Genomic DNA, 23,605 nt, shown 5'->3' with positions numbered 1-23,605 from the left:
GGCTGGAGAGGGCTCCGTGGAGAAGCCATAAGCCAGGAATCCATTTTGCCAGGCTTGGGGGTCATCACTGGGGGACTCAGGACCCATATGCCTGTAATAATGCCACACAGTATAAGCGCGGACTAGCTCTCCCTCCCATCCCAGCCTGGAGCTCGCCGCACAGGGAACGTTTAAGAGGTAGACCCCTGACCAGCTAACAAAGGAGCGTCCGCGTTTTATCCGTATCTTCCCACAATGTTTTTGTGTAAACTCCAGTCAAGAGAATACACAAACTTCAAAACAACTGGTGTTTGGGAAAGAAAAATAAAAGCAACAGTGTTAATATCGTAAATCACATTGATTAGATGTTTAAAAGTAACTGCACATACATCATTTCCAACTGGTGCTCCCTACAAGCCAGGCATTTGACAGGGCCGGAGTCATACCCCCCGACACACTCCTCGCTCCCTGGATTCAGAAGTCCAGGCAGCGGCCAAGGTCCCTTGAGATCGATGGGACACTGGCCCAAGCCCGTGGCCCTCTGGCACCTGGCATGGTGTTTCTCACAGACTAGGCCCTCGGAACATCAGGGAAGGTGGCGTGAACAACTTCAGAGCAGGAACTCTCCCCTGGTGGGTGGTCAAAGGACAAGCCTTCTGAACAGGCCCTGGAGATTTCCTTCTTTGCTTTCTGGTAGGAAAGCTCATCAGTGTGGGCTCCTCTCAGCTGCCCCCTCCTGCCCACCCCTTTACGTGCTGCTCACAGAGAGCAGAAGGGACCGAGGCTGGAGATGAAAAGGGGAAGGAACAGGGCACGGACCTGGGGGAGACCGGCTGGATCTAAAGCAGAACTTCAAAGAGTGGCCCAGGAGTTTCCCGCCATGTTCCAGAAGGACCAAACTGCACCAATTCAGTGCCCAAGTGTCATGTCAGGAGCGTCAGAAGACACAGAACATCAGAAGGGGTGTCAAAGTGGGGACAATGACAGGGTCAAGGAGCTCTACTCCTTCTGCTTTTTTTTTTTTTTTTTGAGAGAGAGAGAGAGAGAGGAGGGGTAGAGAGAACCTTAAGCAGGCTCCACACCCAGTGCAGAACCCAACGTGGGGCCTGATCCCATGACCCTAGATCATGACCCAAGCTGAAATCAAGAGTCTGGACTCCCAATCGACGAAGCCACCTAGGCGCCCCAGCTCTACTTCTTTTTACAAAGTCTGCCCCGATCGCCAATTCCATTTCAGTGTAGAGAAAGCAGGACACGGGCGCTGTCAGGCTGTCTCAAAGACGAGATCAGATCACAGCAGGTCAGAGTCTTTGTTCAAGGGCACATCAAGGTCAGAGACAGGGCTGAAGTTAGAGTCCAAAGGTCTTTTCTCCTGCCCGATGCCTCCCCCCCGGCCCCCCGTTAGAGGGGCATGAACACAGGAGCAGGTTGAGCACCAAAGAATCCACACAACCAGTTCTGAAAGCAGGGTGCACACAAGAACCAGGGGCAGGCCTCTCCCCACATCCAGAAACTGGAGGAGCTACGGGCTTCCCCTGGGAAACGAGCCTGTCCCCCCAACCCCGAGCTGCTGCTGTGCCCTCTCATGTGGAGCCTCTCTTCTCCCCATCCCAGTGCCGGCCACATCAGGTCTCTCAGAGAAACCCCCCTTCCAGAGCCCCCACCTCAGAGTGGCCAAGGACACAAGCCCACAGGGCAGGCCCCTGGACCCCCAGGCCAGCCAGGTAGCAGACGCCAACTAAAATCTGTTGGCCCGCTCGCCCAGGGCCCACGGTGTGCTGGTCGCTACGCCGGGCGCTGTGCCCAGCAGTGAACAGGCCGGCAAGCTCCAGGCTTCAGGGAGCGTGGGCTTTCCTGGGGGAGCCGGGCACTTGCAGCCATCAGGATACAGAACAGGACAAGGTGAGAGGGACTGTAAGGGGACACTGGAGGGGGAGAAGGGCCAGGGAGGACTTTTCTGAGGAGGGGACGGTTGAGCTGACAGGCACAGGAAGGAAGACCATTCCGGGCAGGAAAACAATAAATGCTAACTGTGAGCCGTTACCAGGATGACACGCCCCTCCTGCCGGTCTGCAGGCCCTCACCCACTGGGTGTGGGAGTGAGACTTGGGGCAGCCCAGCCCCCTCTGAGAGCTAAAGGACACCTGAATGCCCAGCCCAGAGCACCCAACAGGTGCTCCATACATACTACATTGAAACTGGGCCCCTGGCCCTGGGTGCGGGGGGAGCGCAGCGCGATTATCTGCAGAACAGTAATGGGGGGGGTGGGTATGTTGCATGGGGAGGCACACGTGTGCTCAGATCAGAGCACCACCTCCGGAGCCAGGCCCTTCTGAAGTGGCTGACCAGGGTGCAGTCTACAGTCACAAATCCACAGGGGAGAAGACACACAGACAGAGGTCAGGAGGCCCAGAGCCATCACCAGGGAGGTACGTATGGCGGGGGTGGGGGGGAACGTCAAGGCGTGGACCACAGACCCAGGGCACTCGGCACTGTCTGAGGGACAACTGGCCCACAAAGAAAACTCCGCCTCTAAGAAGCCACTGGAAGGTGAGGACCTGAGGGAGGGAAGGCCACGGCGTCCATCCCCAGCCCACCAGACACAGGCAGACCCGTGGGCCCACGCTCCATGGAGACATGCACACCCACACTCACCACTCACACAGACATAACATGCGCACAAACCTCAAACACACATGCCACGCATGCGTATGTGCACACACAGTCACTCGTGCGTGCACTTACACATGTGCTCACACACAGGCACGTATGCGCACATGCGTGCAGAGAGCTCTCACATACACGCACATACAACACCACCATCAGAAGCACTTACATGAACACGTGTGTGGTCACACACTAATGCACACCCATTGCTTTCCTCCTACACACACACCTGCACATTCCAGCTCACCGACTTTCCCACCTACACCTGTTAGAGGGGCACGCACAGCCATCTGCCCGTATCCCATGCACGGGGGACACAGGACCCCGAGCCCAAGGACACCGCACAGCCCGGGGCTGGCGGCCACCCCGCAGTCCAGGGGGCAGCTCCCCCCGCAGAGGATGCAAGGAGAACGAAGGCCAGGGCTGGGCTGGGTCCCGGAAGGTGGGGGGGGGCCAGGCGCTGGGGTCGCCAGTGGTTACGTGCACCAGCAGCTGTCGCGGCACGGTGACGGCGCCTCTAATTGATCCCATTATCTCCCCTCAGTCGGGTGAAGTGCGGCGCTGGAAGGCAGGCCCTGCGGGCAGGCTGCGGCCCCAGCCCCCCGGGCGCGCAGCCAACGAACACAGGCGGCGGGCGGCGGCGGGCGGCTCTCGCTCCCGATTGGTGAGGGCGCACCAAAACACCACGGGCCTAGGCGGCGCCGGCGTCCTGCGTCCCCGTTACTGCCACCGTCTTTGGGGATCGCCCCCAGCGCTGCCGGGTCCCATTTCCCCGCACCTCCCTCCCTCCCAGGGCCGCGCCCGCACCGCCGGTCCCGGCGCTTCCCTCCTCCTGGAAGCGCCGCCGCCGCCGCTCCTCCGCGAACCCGGTGCCAGGGCTGCCCGCGCGGACGGGCGCTGTGCCGGCTGCGGGCGCCCCCGCTCCTCCCCGCCGATCTGCGGGCTCCCCCCGCCCCCCGCGCGCGCGCACGGGCACCGCAGGGGCGCCAGCCCCCCCCACCTCCCGAATCAAACTCTCCCTCATTGCCAGACAGAGGACAGAAGCAGCCGGAGGAGTTGCAGGAGGGGGAAAATTAGGAAACATTCAGTTTGTTGTGTTTTCCTTGGGTTTGTTTTCTTGCCAAAAAAATTACCCCCTTTGTCTTTGCGCAAAAGAGGCAATGCGGGCCCCTTCTGCCGGGCACTGAGATGGTGTGCCAACGCGCCTTTCTTAAGGGCGGCTTCTGTTCCCTTTCTAGCCTCACCAGATATATTTTTAACATAAAAAACACTATATTTAATTGGTTATGGATCTCTGTTCTCTTAGCACTACTGGATATCACAGAAAAACACATTAGTACAGAGCAATTAGTGTGATGGCAGTAAACAACTAAGGCACTATTAAGCTGTGGGTGATTAAATAGTATTACTTTTTATTTTTTATGGTGCTAGACTAAAAGATGGAGGAGATTGAAAATATATATATTCCATTAATATTAATATAAAATATAAATAACAGGTGTCTTCCACTTCTTCTAAAGGTACAATTTATACCCAGCACTTCAATCTATAGAGAGCTACTCTTTTTTATTTTTAATGAAAAAAAAAATCTCTTTCTTTATACACTCCGGGGCAGTATTTCTTATCTTCAACGCACCCAGATATTTAGGCAGAAATATTATTTAATTGGAGTTATGGAGTCAGGCGAAATAATGCCCATACCTATATCACCATAAAAAAATAAAGCTCCCTTCCCGTTGAAATATACTCCATCATTTCTATCTTTTCAAAGAGCAAATCAAGCTTTCTGCGATAAATTGACTGCAGGCCGGGGCCAACAGGCAGGCGTGGGTGGGCTCGGGCCGGGCCTGGCTGCACCTTGCTCGGGGCCCACCCTCGCCCAGCGCCCATGGCAGCCCAGGCCGCTCTTCCTCCGTGTGTGTAGATCATCCTCCCGGTTCTGGCACATCTTTTCCTCTCGGCATCTGATTAAGTTAACAATGTGCTGCTATTTGCATGCAGATTTGCCGGGGCTTTCTCTCCAGCTGCTCCCCGAGACTTGGTCTTTCTCTGCGTTGTGATAGCACAGCAGTCCCTAAATGCAATCTTTGTCAGACCCAGGTGTGCTCTCATTGAGGACGCCTTCGTTCCAAGCAATTTTTCTTTCTGTAGCATTTATAAGGCTCTATTATAGTATAGCCACATCTGGAGGAAAATTCTCCTATTAATTATATACTTTTACCACTAGGAAGACAAATTCTAAAAGATACCAACATTTTTGTTGTTGTTGTTCTTATCTCTTTGACAGCCTGCATTTTATTTTATTTTGTTTTGTTTTTCCAGGCATTTCAATATTTAAAGAGCCATTAACCAAAGGAGGGGGGTGAATTTCTAGGAAAAGAGAAACAACAGACCTAAAATCTTAATGTCAGCCCTGCTTTACCTCACCCAGGCAAGTCTGGGGAAAGATGCCACGAGGCTGGGCATGGGGCTCAGGATGGGACCAGGCAAGTGGGAAAGAGTCCTGTTCTGCTGGAATTAAAAAAAAAAAAAAAAAGCGAGTGTTATTAACCTCTAACCTCGTCTGCTCCCAGGTGGACACTTGCTCACATCACCAAATGCCGAACGATTTCATTCTTCCACAGTCCAAAAGTAGAACCAAATTGGATCAGCATGGTGACCCAGATGCTGTGTGTGTTTTTTGGGGGAGGTGAGGGTGAGGTTGGGGGTTATTTTGCAATCAGATTTGAGGCAGATTAAAATAAAAATTGGAAGCTAAGTATTCATTCTCATTTTTCAGAAAGAGACAACAAGAAGCTTTGCCCAAAGAATCTGAAAGTTACTTTAGACACAAGTGGGGTGTTTCTGATTTGGTGATTTTTGTTTGGCTTGGTTGCTTTATAAAAATCGCTTTTCGTTTTAGTCAGATCAGATGCAGGGTGGAGATGGATAGAATCAAGCTGAAATGCAGGAAAAGTTTTAACAACTAGATGATCCTTATTTGAATTTATAATACATTTAAAGGACTAGAAAATGTAATTTTTGATGACAAAATTATTTTGCAAAGCGCTATGCACTGTGTGAACAAGGGCACATGTGTGAGTATGTGTGTGTGAGCATGTGTGTGCGTGTGTGTGTGTGTGTGGTGTGTGTGCGCAAGTGTCCTGTGCTGGGAGGCCACACATACACATGCACAAAGAAAGCTAAATTACTTTGAGAACAGGGAAATCGAAATGGAACTATTCTCACTTTTCAAGCCAAAGTCCACCAGGTAAAAACCCAAGCAGCTTTTGGCCACTCAGTCCAGCTCCTATGGTGACAACACTGAAGAGTCTTCTCCTTCCTGTCTCCAAAGCTGCCATCACAAAGCACCCAGGGCCGTATCCCGGCCCCGCCAGGGGCGGCTCCCGGCCAGCCATGCATGAGCAGCGAGGTCACCGAGTCGGGGCTTTTCTGAGTCCTGCCTCTGAAGGCCGGAGTTCCTGCTCCCAGCCACGAGCTGCCTCTGCTCACTGGTGCTAACCCCTCTCCCTCAAATGACCAGTCAGAGAGGCCCTGAAATGTAGAGGCCACCTCCAGATCATGCTTCAGCCTCAGTTATCTTCAGCTCTGAAATGGGAAGAACAGACCCTACCCCAAGTGGGTACTATATGCATGAAGGACTGTAACTCATGTTCAGAATACAGGTGATAAATAATGGGAAAGTTCACTGAGAGTCTTTATTCTTATGAATTAGCTGCCCCTCCCTGCCTCCCTCCGGGGAAATGGAGCAATAGATTCTGGCCCATGACACTTAAGAATCTATGCATTTAAATATATATATATATATATATATATATATATATATATATAATTTTTTTTGACAAATACTGCAAAGAGGAAGAACTGAGGTTTGAATTTGACCCTCTTGGGGCCACGTGCCTTTTACATGCTCCTGCTTGCTGGCATCCCAGCCCCCCGCCCGCCCCCAGATCCCCTCCTGCAAACACAGAGCAGGGAGACAGATGCGGTGATACTGGATTACATCACTGGATAGCATGTGGCATTGAGGGGAGAAAAAAATTAGAAAAGACAAATGACATTTTGCTGCTATAGTGTGCTATTTTAGTGGTGATGCCTTGACTTTTGGCCCAAACGCATATGCCAATGGCAAGGCTAGCTCCAGGGACTCACAAAAAAGAATGTGTGTTCACAGCTGTACTGTACACCAATACAGATTACATGTTTTCAGTGTTGCGGCCACAACAGAATGCTAATTAACATACTGGAGTGATGAGAGCTGCTGCAAGGGCCTTATTGTTCCATTATTTCATGAAGCCCAGCTGCCTTTGTTTATGTCACTTATCCTCTCGTGCCACAGGTTTTTACTCCAAAAATACTATCCCAATACAACGTTAATATTTAAAAAACAAAGAGGTGGCAGATTGTCATTTTTGTGTCAGTCTCAAACTGCAAAACTGTTAAGCTGTTCTGGTTCGGTATTTAGAAATAATTTAACAGCCATATTCAGACACGGCCTGCATTCTAACATAATGGCTGAATACTTGAACCAAGCAAATGCATAACTATCCTGACATCACTTATGAGATTTAGATTGGTCAGTTAATGGAAGTCTTTACCAGAATCAATACCATAACAGCTTCTTGAAATGAACGTGATTTTTTACACGGAGTGCTGCGAACAATAACTACAGAAATATACTACCTTTGTGCCCGGCACAAAGGAACGAAGATGTAAAATTAAGCAGCAATTACATTTTTGCAAACTAATATTACAGTCGATTATTAAAAACAAACACTTTCAAAAATAGGTACTTATCATTAAATAATTGGAGAGCATGAATACCCCCCCGCACCTGATTAATCATTTTTTTACACTTTTTAATAGCTGTTTCACCTACTGGCTACATTATCAGGTTGCTATTAAGTATTGATATCGGTGATTGATGTAATAATGATTAAATAAAAAGCCCGTATTTAGAGCCTGGGTTTTCTTTTTTTGTTTTTTTGTTTTTTTGTAAATTTTTTTCAGAATCCTCATTCAAAAGAATACTGTCTGCTGGCTAAATTAGTTTTTTTTTTCCTTTTGCCTGGATTGTGCATAAAAGTGACATTCTATAAAATACAGGTTTCCTCAAATAGTGTTCCACCAGCAATCTATACATACTACAGTAATTTGCAATCACGGTCAGGGAAAGCTGTTGGCTCAAGCCCAAAATGTTTATGGTGCATTGCTTCCCCAAAGAACAAAAACACCCTGGAGTTTTATTTCAGATTTCCCTAAATGCGCCTTTATTGACACCAGGTACAATAGTTGGGGAAATACGTAATACCCCAGCCCAGACGCCATTCAACCAGAGTCATAAATTAAGTTAGAAAAGGTCTCCCCTAAAAAGTATAGCACTCCACTAATCAAAGCCACACTGTCGCTCAAGAACACGAAATCTTCCCAACAGCCAATTGAGTGAACAAGCCATAGTTGCTTTTTAACGAGTTTAACCGGTAATCTCAGATAAATGGAGACCTGCTTGAAGTGTCTGTCTTCCATAAGGCAGTAATGAGAGGATTTAGAGCATTCTGCGTCCCAAACTGCGTATAACCGAGAGAACGCCTCCAGTGTGTCACTATCGGCGACAGAGGGCTTCCTCAGCTATGGCCATCCCCCACTGTGGACACAACATAGATTTTTTTTAATTGGATCCAGGAGCTAGCTAAATTATCCAACTGCTCTGCGCTTAAGCCCCCAGCTAGCTTATATACCAATAATAATAAACTTTCCATAATAGCAGCTCAGCCTATGACTGTTTTTTTTTTTTCTCTTAACCTAAAAGTGCAAGCACTTTATTCTGCTTACAGCCACTGAAGAAACTCCTGAATTGGTTTCCTCCTAAAAAAAAATCGCTCAAAAATTACAGAAGGGATCCAGGTAAATAATATTCTATTATGTACGTGTGGATTTTCACAGGAAAACCTGTTTATCTTCCGGTACCGGAGACAATAAGATCATAGCCCATCCTTCTGTAATTTGTGGCTGAATTTTCCCCTTCCTTCATAATGTTTATTCACCGGGTCAAAGCCACAGCCAGTCACAATCGCACCCCGGGACCATGACAGCAGCGTGGGGGGCTGCACGATCGTGATGGGTCAGACTCAATCTGATGCGGCTTCCGCTGGACCCTCTACACTGAACGCATTCATGTTTCGTTTGCGAAAACAAAGCACGAGCCCTGTGCTGCCGTTGTGAGCATCAGAAAAGTGTTAAATTTATAAATAAAGAGATCAAAATCCTTTAGTGGGCAGAAATAATATCTTCAAACTAAATGCTCAGTTCCACCATTTGGACATATTTTTAACAATCCCACTTAAACTTTGCGAAAACTCTATTGAAAATTTAACCTTGTGCTCTTGAAGCTGAAACTGATAAAACTTAATAGCAACGAGGCACTGAAACACTAATAAACTCATTATAGATCACATAAATGGGATGTCTGCGTGGCTGCCAGACAGCACACACGAGCAGCTTCAGTTGCAAAAAGCAAAGGCAAGCAAGGTGGTACGGATGTCTGTGTGGACAGTTGGAGGGAGAGGATATGGTAACACTTCACAATAAGTTTGCTAAATTTACTTGATTAGGCAGTTCATTTAGAAATCTCAGACGCTAATTATAGGTAGATGCAGACAAGCTGGTATGGAAGAATGAGATTTCCTGAGGCCTGAGAGCCACATCAGGGCCCACTCTTCCAGATTGGATTCTGAGTCCTCGAAACTCTTTCCACTTGACTGCCTTCACTTCAACCAGCTCCCTCCTTGGACCCCACTGGCTTCTCCCCAGCAGGATCTGTGGAACCACCCCCCAGAACCGGTGAGCATCACAGCCTGCACCTTGAAGCCTTACTTGCCAAATTCCAACGCACGCGCTCAATTTGGCTCACGTGGAGATTTAAGAAAAACACCGAAGAGTCACCAACTTGCAAACACTGAGTTCCATACGGAAATTCGGATTTCTGACTTCCCCTGAGAAATGCCAATGTCTAGCAGCACCAGACCCACATTCCCGTGGACAAGCAGCAGAACATGCATTCATTCTCCAGGCGGTCACAAGCTCATCCGTCCATGGGGATGCTCTTGCCCCTGCAGCGTTAGCGTTCGGCAGCCCTAGCCTGTGCCACGCAGAGGAAAGGGAAAACAGGGTCAAGAGACGCTTCTCCAAAGGGAAGCTGGAGGGTGAACTGGAAGCACATGGCTTCAGGTTCCAGGCCCCAGGACGTGGCGACCCGAGCCAGCTCTGCCCCAACGCACGGCCCTCCTTGTAGAGGATTAGGACGCACAGCCCCTCCCCGCCATGGCGAGGAGAATCTAGCAATCCTGGAGGCACGGAAGTAGGAGCCTGGGGCAGAGGTCCAAGGGACCAAGCATGAGGCTCACACACCCAGAGACAAGGCAAATGGTGGAAGACTTTACTCACCCTGGGGACCCACCACTCTTAGCCTGGGGAGAGGCCACGATGCAACCTGGACAGGAAGGACTGGGACCAAGGAAGGAGGAAGCAGAGGACAGACGGAGGCGGAGCTGGTAGGTGAGACCAGCAACGTGGGAGACTCCACACATGGCTGCCACACCCCGTGGCCAGTGGTGCCGCGGTCAGAACCAGCGTCAGGGTTTACTCATCCCTGGTCTATGTTCTGGACTCTCGCCCCCCGCCGTGCAGCCGGTCCTGCACTGTGGGCCCCTCCTGGGGTCTGGTTAAAAGTGAGCAGTGTGGGCAACACCCCCGACCTCCTGAAGCAAATACACATTAAAGGTGCGGACCCGTCCAGCTGACAGAGAAAGCAGACGGGCCACTCCACGGTCCCAGGCTTTGCCTTGCGTGGGGCACACGGAGTCTGAATTGCAAAGGAGTCCCAGGACGGGAGGCTGCGTTTCTAGTGGAGACACGTTCCAAGTCCATCCACCTCGATGATGTTCTTTTAGACCATCAATAAATATGGCTTCAGTAGTCAGATGATATTTAATTAGCATTAAACTCTTTTATTTCATGTAAGTTAGAGCCTTGCCTAAGACACTTCATTTGGAAAGTAACCTGGCACTCAAGATTAAAATGAAATATTAGCATGTCAGCGGTAGCCTCTTCGTGGTGTGCTCCCCTTCTGCCCTCCAACCCTGCAGGGGAACAACATGGCACTGCTTCCAAATTTCCCCCGCACAAGGGAATTGACACAGGGGCTCTCAGAGATGAGGAGTCGGACTTTCTTACGTAGGAAAGGGGCTGTTGCCCCTAGGAAGTGAGAAATGGAAAAACTCATCTTTGTCAAAGTTGGAAGTAAATTTTCCTCCCTCTGTCTGATTTTCCTCTCTGCACCTCAAAGCCACCAAGCCCGCCCCTGCCTCCGAGCCTCCACATACGCTGGACCCTCTCTCCGGGAGCTGCCCCCTCCTCGCAGGCTCTGACCTGCCCTTTAGAGGTCAGACTCAATGGCACCTCCCCAGAAGGACCTTCCCTGACCTCTCAGTCTCTGCTAGGCCTTCTCTCTTTGCCTCAGATCCCCCATTTTTTTAATACTCTGCATGGCATGTGTCCCTACAGATCGTTTTCTGGTTTCTTCTTCTATTTGTTTATTTGATTGCCGCCTCCTCCAACTAGAATGACTGCTACCCAAAAGCAGGGACTTTGTTTTGTTTTCTGCTATAGTCCCAGGGCCTAAGACAGCGCCTGACTCATCAAGCAGGATAAAGGAAGGAGGGAGGGAGGAAAATTAATAGATCATAGATTAGATCATAGATACACAGGCAAATGATAGCTTCATAGACACAGATGATGGAGAAACAGAAATGGATGGGGGTATTGGGGGATGAATAGAGAGATGATAGGAAATAGATGATAGATGGCTAGATGGATGGATAGAAGATAGAAGATGATGGATGGATGGATGGATGGATGGATGGATGGAGGGACAGACAGACTGATAGATAGCCAGCCAGCTCAAGTGATCAGGCACTTTGGCTGACACAAAAGAGCATGGTGCCTCCTCTCAAGAATCTTGCAGTCTGGAAGGGAAGAGTCAGAAAGCATGGCCCAGTAACCACTCACAGCATTGTCAGATGTGACCAGAGCAGTGCATGGTTAAATGACAATTGGAGATTTTGAGGGCAGGGCCTGAGATCAGAGGGACTCTTGCTCTGGGGGCTGGAGGGACCAGCGAGAGGCTTCCTGGGAAGCGGGGGAGGCAATGGCTCCATGAAGGAACCTGAGCTAGGTCCTAAGAACCTGGCTGGACGCAAACAGTCCAAACAAGGCCACACAGTGAATCCCAAAGGCTTGCCCATGGACCCCTTGGACACGCAAGATGATTTTAGGTGATACACAGAAAAACTCCTTTAAAAAATTAACACTTATATAATTATTTCAATATTTACTATGAAAAATATATAACTGGCACACCAAACCAGAGATTTCATAGACATTATTATTTAGAACAAAGCTAAATATAATACTTAATTAAAGAAGTGTGTCCTTTAAAAAAAAAACATTAAGTCTACAAGCAGGATGTACTTGATATGGTAAAAATCACAAAAGAAGGGCAGCTGGGTGGCTCAGTCAGTTGAGTGTCCAACTCTTGATTTCGGCTCAGGTCATGATCTCAGAGTCATGGGATCGAGCCCCGCGTCAGGCTCTGTGCTCAGCACTGAGTCTGCTTGTCCCTCTCCCTCTGCTCCTCCCCCCTGCTTGTGTTCGCTCTCTTTCTCTCTGTCAAATAAATAAATAAAATCCTAAAAAAAAAAAAAAACAAGAGATGTATGAATGATGAAAGTGTGTGGCCTAGACCCAAGGGGTCATTCTCGGCATAAATTCTGCCCCCCACTGCCCTGAAGGGCCTGGAAGTTCTCATCCACAGGTGGACTTGCTCTGCTGGCTCTGGTCCCCAGCTGGGCTGTCAGAGGCAGATGTGACTTCATAGCCCTTCCCTGGGGTTGTGGAAGTGGCAAGGGTGTGTCCAAGCACACCAGGCCCTCCCTGGGCATGCACCCCCAATCTGCCAAAGCTGCACGGGAAGCAGGAAGTGCTCCAAGGAAGAAATCCACAGGCTGGCCCTGCCTCTTCCAGGAGCAACCACAGAAGCAACAGCAAGCACCCTCCCCCCCGCCCCCGCCTTGTAAAGGAGAGGACAGAGACAGAGGGAGGAAGAGACAAGAGAGAGACAGAGAGACAGAAAGAAGAAATGCTGGCTAAAGTCCTTATCAGGAAGAAAAATTTCTAAATGCATGAACTCTATTTATACCCTGAATAAACAAGATCATTACGTGTTCGTTTCATAAGTTGAGCCTTGATTCCAAGATCACCAGTGGTCACAAATGTTTGGGTTTCACATAAGCATGTTTTAAAGCCATGGGTCTTGACCCTCTGACCAGGAAGCTAAGCTTGGCCAACACTTTCACACTGTGATCAAGGCATAGAGCAGAGAGTTGAACAAACTAACATCGTACTCTTGAAATCGAAGTATAAGCAGAAGAACTGATGAATCTGCTAATTGTTCCATTGTTCACGCCCACTCTGCACATTGGCACACAACCCGTGCAACCCGAAGTGCACCTTTTGTACATGTGGGCAAAGAAAAACATGCAGGAGCCTGATGGATGTGAGTGTGGGGGTTTTAAAAAGCAATCCTCTCTACATTATTTTTATTATTTTTTAAAGGCCAGCTCACTGTGGGCAGCTCATGGCCCTGGCCTCAGGACCGTGGCAAGCCGGGCACAGTTGGGACACCCCGAACCTAGCATGGTCCCTGCTTTACCCCTGTCTTTCTGAGGTCACTGTCACTCCCAACCAGGAGAAGGGTAACAACATCCAGGTCTGCACCAGGCTGATGGGTATATTCCTTCTCCCCGGCCCTGCCTCCACCGCCTAGGTCAGCTTGGATAGCGTGAACGGTCTTCACTGCCCAGTTCTGTGGAGTACATCCCAATAAAATTCCCTGACCTGACATGCAGCCTCTCTCACCAGCAGGCCCTCCCCACACCTCCACTCATGCTAACCTATACTCTAAGTTCCAACACAACAGAGCTATCTGTCATTCCCCAACACCAATCCCATCCCCAGTCTGTCCCCAGTTTCCCTCCCCCACTGCCTCTGCCTGGAATGGCGCTCAGCACCCCCACCACAGCCCCCGCCCCAGCTGCAAAGGCATCTGGCACCAATTCCTGCCTTCTGCAAGCAGCTCCTCTCTCACCTCTATTTCTGACAATCTTCTGGGGCCCCAAGGCCCAGCTCCAACACCAGCTCTCCCTGAAGCTCTTCCTGAGCCACCCAGTGGGTCTGACTTCTCCCTTCTGAAAAAGGCATGCAGTGCTGAGCCCAGAGTACACACACAGCATTTAGGAGCCCCTTTCTTAGTAGTCAACATCGTATTCACATTGCTCTTGCTTACTGATCACTCCCTTTCCAGTTCGAATCCAGGGCTTTCTGTTTAATCTCGGAGGTGGCATTGGTCACGTTCTCATTGCGATATGGCTTTCTGTGTCTCTTTTCCCCTCTGTGTCTGCCCCCCTCCTTGCTCCGGATGGTAGCACATATCTGTTGGTTCAAACTATACTGAAGAATGACGTGCCTTATTCCCCCATAGGCAGATCCGTCTAGGCTCAGTGTCAGTGAATGCTTGGGCACAGTCCTTAGGGCCCATGCTAATTTGCAGCCCTGGTGATCACTACCTCCTGGGATAGCAGGACCCCCAAGGGTCTTCCAGGTTTAGATCCTAACCGAACATGCTGTTCCCCATGCAAACTCCATAGAAAATCTGGAATGGGGGGAAAAGATGGGAAAAACTATGGGTCCTCTACCCGTCAACCTAGAATTCCAGGGGCTTATCCCAACTCACTGGGGAGTAGGCGGGCCCTTGCAGCACAAAACCCAATTCAAAGTCTTCAGCTGATGTCAGCTCTCAATTTCTCTCTGACTCTAAAACATTAACCAATAGTAGTGCAACAGGCCATTTCAAGGGGATTAAAAGCATAAATTGGCCTTGGCCTTGAGGCTAAACCTCAACTACAGAACCTTCTTTAAAACCCTATTTCAACTATCCTCAAAGCAGAAGGGCACGGTGGCCCTGGGCCTCTCTCTGTATTCTTCTTCACGGCTCTGGATCCTTTGAGCCCAACTTCGCTAAGCTGAGGCAGATGTGAGGATCATCTCAGACCATAAGAATCACATCACTGCCAACCACTCTTGGCAGTCTGTGTCTCACACACACACACACACACACACACACACACACACGTGCCAGCGAAGGCCTGAGATAGAAGGGAAGTCAAGATACTTTTCTCTACCTCTTTTCTTTCCCACCTGGCCCATTATCAGACCCATAAAGACAATCTGGGTCAGTGAAAGGGAAAAGCCATCCTGTCCTTATCTAACAGCACACCATTGTATACACAGATCTTTATTTCCCACATAAAGTTAAAAGGTTTGTGCCCACTTTACTTTCTGTGCATCATCTTCCTTTTTTTACTTTAATTAGCATGCCTGAAACAAAAGACAATGATTTCAAAATATACTAGCCGCACTGCAAAACCATCCAAATAGAGTTGTTCTTGCCTTTCTCACCTCTTACAGAAGAAGGAGGAGAAAACGGTGACGGAATGCTTGGGACCATGGAGAGGAAAATGGTCTCCACTTAGTTTACCCTCAGTTGAGCTCAGAGAGAGAGGGAGAAGCAGGGTTCTAGAAAGGTTAGGCTGGGTGAAGGAAAATCCTCAGTGACAGAGTCATCCCGGAAGTAGCTGGGACAAGACGGACATGGCTGGCCCACCCCGGCCCTGGGTCCACAGGCCTGGAGCCAGGAGCGGCAGAACAGCAGGGAAGCAGCTAGAACGTCTGCCCATGGGCAGTGGATCCAGCCCTAATGGCGGTCCCTCTGCTATTTTGGCAGCCAAGCCTGACGCTCCCTGCAGAGTGGCCTCCCGGAGAGCCAGCCTGTGTCGCGTGGCCCCCAGCAGATTGTCTTTACAAGCGAATGCTGGAAAGCAGGTTCTCATCTCCCTCTGCTCACCAGGAAACCTGCCTGCTTCAGGCCTAGGACTGGCACACCTCTGCTCCAGGCACAGCTGCGGCTGGAAGAGTCAAAGGGACACTTGGCCTGAGGCTCTGGAAGAGCAGGGCCCTGACAGTGACAGCTCACACACTCAGGATCAGCTTCGGTCATCGGGAGACCAGGCCGCCGGTCATGGTGAAGTTGATGTTTTTTTTTTTTAACTGAGATGCAACCCAGATCCCTCCTATCCCCTTGTATAGCTGCCCATACTGCACTGTGAGGGACGGACAGACATCCACACAAGGCAGAAGCGAGGCGCCATGGGTGAATGTGCCTCTTTTTTTTAATTTTGTGGTGTCTATTTGCAAAGCTGACCTAATGCACGGCCTCACAGCTCTCAACCTCTGAAGGGCCAAGAGGGACACAGGAGCCTTTGTCTAGTGGCAAACAAAGGCAAAGTCATGGCGGAGTGGCCCCTAAAGTGACGTGGGACACTGGCCCCGCCCGTGAGGACGCGGGCCCTACCAGGCCGCTTGCTGGGGCAGATGCCGAGGGACGTGGCAGAAGGAACCGCATGTCCAGCCTCAACCCCGCGGCCTGCCCCACTTGGAGCGGCTGGTCCCAAACCCAGGGAGAGGTGGCATTTCCCTGCCCCGCCAGCTCACACAAAGAGAAGCATCTCCAAAAAGAAAGATCCCATCCTCGTTTTGACACCTGAATTGAAGCCGGTCACTCAGACTTCTCCGGGCCTCTCCCCTGACTCCCTCACTCCAGAGTGAAACCTCCGGAAAGGTCTTTCGATCATAACCTGGTTGCAAAGCAGAAAGAGCCCATTATTAGCTCCATAAACGAATCCAGCGCCATTAAAGGGAAAGAATGTGACACGAAGCTTTTGTTTCCAGAAATGAAAGAAAGAAAGCCAAATGGAAAAAAGAAAGAAGGAAGGAAGGGAGGGAGAGGAGAGGAGGGGAGGGGAGAGGAGAGGAGAAGCCACCCCAGCTGCAGAACTGTGTGGAAGGAGAAGGCGGCACCCAGACGTGGGGGAGGCTGGCTCGGGCTGGTGCCGGGTGGCAAGAAGGGTTAAATTTATGTTCCATTACAAGTCCCCTTTTTTTTTGGTTTCATCTTCTCAGTAAAACACATAACTTAAAATGAAATCAAATATTAAAAATGACAGACTCTATAAGTGCTGTGAGTAACTCCAGGTCACGGAGGGAGGGAAGAGCCGGCGAGTTGTCAGGCCCTATCTGTCAGAGTGAATTAGAAACAATCAACAGACACTGAAGGGGAAGGTGATTGTTATTAGGCAGCGGGGCTGGGGCCGGGCTGCCCAGATGTGCTCGTGCATATCAAGGACAGGAAGCGGCAGTTTAATTCAGGAAGCCCTGGCGAACAGGGCAGCTGAGAGGAGAAAAGTCCTTTGTCGCTAATAAGCTGGAAGTTACTTTGATAACAGCAGGGTTAGACTGGAGAATAAAACACATTTCTTTCACTACCACACACCATTAATATCACAGAAATGCGGGCCGAAGTGCCGCTGGGCCTGCGCGGGATTAGCCGCTGGCCTGCCTTGCCCTGGGGCCTGGGAGGCCTGGGAGGCCTGGGGGGCCAGGGAGAGGCCCCACCTGGCCCGGGGACCACCCACCTGGCCCAGGGACCCCCCACCTGGCCCGGGGCCCCTCCCACACCTGGCCGGGGGCCCCTCCCCCCTCCTGGCCCCGGGGCTCCCCCCACCTGGCCCGGGGACCCTCCCACACCTGGCCCGGGGCCTCCCCCTACCTGGCCCGGGGCCCCTCCCACACCTGGCCCGGGACCTCCCCCCACCTGGCCCGGGGCCCCCTCCCACCTGGCCCGGGGCCTCCCCCCACCTGGCCCGGAGCCCCCTCCCACCTGGCCGGGGGCCTCCCCCAACCTGGCCCAAGGCCTCCGCTCCTTCCGGGGCCAGGCTCCTCCTGACCACGTGGGCCCGACAGCCGCCCTCCAGAAATGTCATCTGACCGAAGAAGAATAAAGATAGTATTTCCTTATTTCCCCGTGTCAGGCCCTCCCGTCTCTGTGGCCTGTGGGGAAGGTGCGAGCCCGGTAAACAGCCTCCATATAATGAAGTCCATGTATGCAGCAACGAAAAGCAATTTTATATGCAGACAAGGCCCGATTTCATAAGAAATTACTTATGCAGGCGTTCTGCAATTATCCTGTGATACTTTCAGGCAACAGTCTGACAGCAGTTGTGCAAACAATAAAGGGATTACAGAAATAAAAACAAATAATATTACACACACAGAAACTCCATGTTGCATGTGGACGGGATGAAGGGAGCCAGGCAGGGGCCAACAGGAAGTGAGGCCAGAGACCGGCCCATCCTCTTCCCAAGCACTTAGACTAAAGGGAAGCTCACTCCCCAGCACCCTGGCAGGAGCCTGGCAGCTGGATGGGAGTCTGCCCCCTCTCAGCAGACCTGCTCGCCTCTCAAGGGGGTGAGGACATGGGTCACATTGGCGGAAGGGGCACAGTCACAGGACCAGCAAGAGACAAGCAATGGGTGGGCTGAGCAGTTCTCACACCAGGTGGCCTCCCAGGACAGAAAGCATCTTGTCCTTCCACCTCATGCCCGAATCAATCCCTATCCAGTTGCAGCCCAGAGCCTCCAGTCAACTTGGTGCACAGTCAGGACTGCCCCTCCCCAAACATAGGTGAGCACAGGAGGTGCATCGGCCCCGCACAAGGACCCATCAAGCAAGGCTCAGGAGGCGGGGGGCATTCACCTTCGACGGGTAGGAGGAAGGAAGGGTGGTTCTATCACGTGCTCCCAGAGGGCACGAATCGAACTCACCCATCACCATGTCCCCATAGGAGATGTGGGTGGGCACCCTATAACTCAGGAGTCGGGGGAACCCAATGGGATGGGATGTAGAGGCTGGAAAAGGGGCATCCTGACCACCCTCCCCAGAAAATGGGTGCATTCTCCTCTCCTCTGGGTAGCAAATGTCCCCGTGCAGCCAGGAGCTGCCCCCGGCCTCCCTGCAGTAAGACAACACGGGAACACAGAGGGGACCGAGGACCTGCAGGTGCTGTGGGTCTATGAGCAGTACCTGCCCAGAGCCTGGACTGTCCTGTGGGCAGCCCGGGGGGAGTGCAGGCCACGCTTCCTGAGCCCCCACTGTCCTCGGTGCTGAGCGTGGGCCTCCCAAAGCGCGGGCTGCAGCTCAGCCCAGTCTACAGACCCTTGCATTTGCAGAAAGGTTTTTAAAAACTCAAATTAGTTGCTAATATTAAAGAAAAAGAAAAGAAAAGAAAAAGAACTGGATTTTTTTTAAGTGTCTTTCCTTAAAAACTATGAAGACCTGCAAAAAGTCTGCCCAGAGCCAGAGGTGGCTGCAATGACGAGGGCTGGGGGATGCTTTCAGTAGGGTCCGCTCTCCCCAGCCTGCTCTGTCCACACCCAGCGTCACGCATTTACCACCGAGACCCTGCCTGCATTTGGGTTTAGGACAACACCCCAGAGAGAGCTGAGGCCTGTCCAGGGCACACAGTAAAAGGCCGGGCCAAATCCTCCCTAGGTGTCCCCATCCTCAGGAACTCACTCTGGGGCAGAGCCCAAGCCCTCCCCTAGCTGAGCTGGCTTCAGCACTGATGATCTTTGTTCAAAACCTTTGGGGTTCTGTAGCCCTAAAATGGGCCGAGAAGAATACCTGAGGGGCAGCCCTCTATCATCTGTACACATATCAGGACTCCTCAGCCAGGTCCTGGCCTCCTTGTGTCCTGAAGGTTGGCATACATCAAGCCCAAGTAGGACTTAGGCTTGGCAATCCTTGCGTTCCAGGAAATTTGGAAAGCAGTGTGGAATTGGTACATGTCAATTGAGTTTGCTTAAAGCAAGGTGCAACAAATTCCAATGATTACCAACTGCAGAGGTGAGAGGCTCCCCATCAATGACCCCGGATGACTGCTGACCACTCCGTGTGCCAGGAACTGTTCTAGGAGATGTGAGAGCGGCTGGACCGACAAAGACAGCCCCAGTCCCTGCCACGGCCTCCATCAGCCAGGAGTGGCCCCCACGCTGCCCACAGTGGCCTGAGGGACAGCCCGCTGTGCTCAGGTGAGGGCCGGGCTGGGCACAAACACGCCTTGGGCCTCAGTCTCTAAACTTATAAAATAAAGGTAGCTTTGATGGCAAAGTTTTCTGCTAGCCCTGGGGTTCTGTGATGGCAGTACCCAGGCTCACAAGGGAAAAGAGGCCAAACTATAATCACCAAGAATCTTAACTCTGAAACTCGGTCTGCATGTTCTTGGACAGCCCCTGAATCAGCATTAACAGACAGTGCTCACAGCCCCATTTGGAGCAGTGCATGGGATGCGCAGGCCCCTCCCAGAGGCCCACACGGGCTCAGGCAGACCATGGCTCCCTGATAAGGGAGCCCCCAAAGCTTTCCACCTGCAACTCTGCCCAAGCCCACAGCTGGGGGGGCACAGGAAGGTCCAGATGAGCAGCTGCAAGGCATTACTGTGAATCACCACATCGCCTCTGAGGGCAGAGCCCCCAGATCAGCTGGCTCCCTTTCCTGCACCCACAGAGCCTACAATCCCTAACTCCCAGCTTTAGACAAGTAACCAGGACATCCCTCTAGCAGAAAATAAAGGCCATGGCAAAACATGAGCGGGCTCATGTCACTTACAGAATTCGGGCACCTAGGAGCATGCCCACACGTAGCAAGGTGGGCTTCTCAAGACACCTCTGGTCACAAGCAACACAGACATAAAACCAAGCCAGCACTCCTCACCATGGCTACAAAGCCATGTCCAATCCAGGCCCTCCAACCCACCTACCCTCTCCCCAGAGCTCACGGTGCTCTAGCCTCACTGGCCTATATTCTGTCCCTCAGACATGCCAAATTCTCCCTCACCACAGGGCCTTTGCACTTGCCTTTCCTTCTGCTGGGAATGCTCTTCCTCCAGATTGTCACCAGGCTGGCTCCTCCATGTCCTTCAGCCCTCTCACTTCCAAGGTGCCTTCCTCAGGAGGGCCTTCCTCACCACCTACCCCTCTCAAGTAGAGCACTTCCCCTCCCTCTCTCCCACCCCAGACCTTCCTCATTGCACTTTATCACTATCTGACGTCAGCTTCTCCACGGTTGCCTTGTTTACTGCTTCCTAGCCCCACAACAGAAGCTCCTTAAGGGCAGGGAGCTTGTCTGTCTTGGCTAAGGCCGTACCCAGGGCTGCTCCAAAGCCAAGGGGTCAGGCTCCAAAATCAGAAAGACACATGCTCAAACCTTGGCCTTACCATCCGTCAGCTGTGTGACACGAGGGAGGCCACTTAACTTCTCTGCCCTCAGTTTCCACATCTGGAAAATGGAACGAATATCAACAGCTACCTGCTAGCCACACGGCGACAATGAAGATGATCCCAAGAAACTCTGGGACGGGAACCACCCCACCTGTTCTCCAGAGTCTGAGTTATCTCTGATTTTCGTTTTCTCTCGGGCTACGCGGCCGGCACGAGGCCTTACTACCTCATTCAGCTGCTACGGAGGCGTTTGCAGGGATCTTGATCTTTACCTCCATGAGCCTGGAGATCTCCTGGTGAAGATCAAATACGACGCAAAGCCCCACACACATATGCAGGGCTTATCATCATTATCACATAGAAATTACAATTATTCCCTCCCTCCTCCGTGTTCCCAGAGTGCCGCTCCCACAGCATTTAGCTGAAGTGATTACTGCTGCAGGAGGGCTGTTGACTCACGCAGCCGTGCCAGGACAACGGGGCCGCCTCGGGACAGCCCGGGGCCCGGCAGGGCCAGCGCCCTCGCCCCGCCCCCGCCACCCCGCACAGAGGGACCCTGCCACGTCTGTCAGAGCGGGGCAAGGTCCCGTGGTCTCTGAGGTCCACTGCCCTCTGCACGCCCTGGGCTCTTTCTGAAGGATGACACTGAGGAGGGCTGGCTGGCCCCAACTCATGGCTCTGCCTCCCATCCTTGCCCGGATGCTCCGGAAATCCATGCTGTGGTGGGATATTAAATCGTTTTCTGATGCGTGCGAGAGGTTCAGTTACTGACGGGTCACTTAGGGTTTCTATGCAATGGCACCTCGTGGGGGCTGTCTGGTTGTCCCAAAGTTGCCCTTGTATAGCATTTCACAGAACACTTTGAAGGTCAAGTGTCCATTTCAAAGGATGGGGAGGGCATTGGTGGAAAGGACAGAAGCAAGGGTCCCGACAGGTCCCTTCAGGAGTCCAGAAGTGGCCCAGCCAGCACATCACGGCTCCAAGCTACTCGGAGAGACAGTCCAACTCCAGGGCCCAAGAGTCCCCGGTGCTGAGGCGGGAAGTCAGGACAAAGGAGCTTGTCTCTAAGACCTGTCCCCCTTCCTGGTCTCCAGGGCCCAGAATTTGCTCTTGCATATAAGGTTTCAAATCCTACTTCCATGCACATGACCCTAAACTTATTCCAAGATTTACCTTTTCCATGCGGGAAAATCTCCCCGCCTTCTCATGGCCAATCCCAACAACATCGCATCGTTGTTCTTTATCTTCCAGGAGGCCCAGAGCATGCCGAGATGATCAGGTCTTTAAAATGCAGGCTTCTGAGGCAGAAAACCTGGTGAGGCTGGTGCGTGGCCTATTCTCCAGAGTCTGAGAAACCACCCGAAGGAGGGCTGTGTCCATTCACACAAGAAGCTCCAGTCAATCCAGCGCCTCCGGCTCGGTCCCTCCACCTGGTCAGAGGCGGCGGCTCAACCTTCTCTCTCCTTCCCTGTCCAAGGCGGGTCAAGGGAAATGGCCAGCACCCTTGCAGTGCCTCCTCTCCCACTCAAGAGGCACAGAGCATGGAAAGTTCCAGAAGAAGCTGGTGCACGGGCTCCCCCCAGGAAAGCCAGCCTCACCCGTCTCCCCTACCTGAGGCCCTCGGCAGTGATGCTCCGCGGGGCTCTCAGAAACTGTGAGCATCCACGCGGCAGAATTCCTACCATCAATGTAGCAGCTAAATATTGTAAGACTCCTAACTCCCCCATCTGTGTTTTGCCTCCCAAGAGGGAAAATAGTCTTCACAGACATTCCCTTATCTGGCAGGCAAATTCTAAACCTTACTGGCAATCACAGGCTTGTTTTCCCAACCAAACAGCTATGGAACCAAAAATTGCTCTGCCTGGGATATGCTGAGGAGGGAACTAGCCAAACCGCTCAGCCTGGAAGCCCAGGGCCGGGAAGCCCTTGGGCTTCTCCATCGCTGGAGAAGACCGGCGCTCCACAGACTTCCCCACTGCCCAGGGAGGCTGACGGAAGCCACAAAATACCTTCTGGGGTGTTGAAAGTGTTCACTGGTGTTCACTGCTGGTGTTCACTGCTCCTCGTTCCTAACACGGAATACACCCACCAAGAAGCTGACGGAAAACACTCACCACGGTGTGAAATCAACACTTTCTAACTCAAATAAAGGGGGTAAAAAAAAAAGCAGGGGGGCAACTTCCAACCCTTTGGCTGCAGTTATTTTCTCCTATGAGATCACACGAGGCAGGGGCACCACGGCGGCCCTGGGCCCTACCACCAAGCGCACCGTGGCACCCCGCACCCTCACTTTCCAGTTTATGGTCTTTCCCTGCATTTCACCTGGCCCCTCCCGGCCTCAATGCCAGAACCCCGTACCTGTGCAATTGCTAATAAACGAATCTGATGATAACTGTAGGAGCCTAATTGATAGGGGCCTTTATCGACTGGCCTTGATGTCTATCTGAAGTTCTCAACAGCCAAGATTTAAATGTTTCATTTTATTTTTAACTTTCACTTTTCCACATTTCAGCAATGTCAGGCAAAGAGGTATGGTTTTACTATCAGAAAGAATCATGGTGCAGAATAATTTATGACTTCAGCTTGGGCTTTCAGAAAAGCTATTTCAAATCTTCACTTTGATTTGGTTGTATCAAAACTACTCCAAATAACAGCGGCCCTTTCTCGGAACC

The 23,605-nt window shown here is 51.5% G+C and overlaps 1 protein-coding gene across 5 annotated transcripts in view; it reads right to left on the bottom strand.

Moving 5' to 3' along the window:
* The window catches only part of ZNF536 (zinc finger protein 536), a 424,522-nt gene that overhangs the window by 286,608 nt on the left and 114,309 nt on the right, over positions 1-23,605 (bottom strand). The gene's annotated exons all lie outside the window — the stretch shown is intronic.

Source organism: Halichoerus grypus, chromosome 15 (assembly GCF_964656455.1).
Source record: "Halichoerus grypus chromosome 15, mHalGry1.hap1.1, whole genome shotgun sequence".
Taxonomy (NCBI): Eukaryota; Metazoa; Chordata; class Mammalia; order Carnivora; family Phocidae; genus Halichoerus; species Halichoerus grypus.
This window is presented reverse-complemented; position numbering and strand designations above follow the sequence as displayed.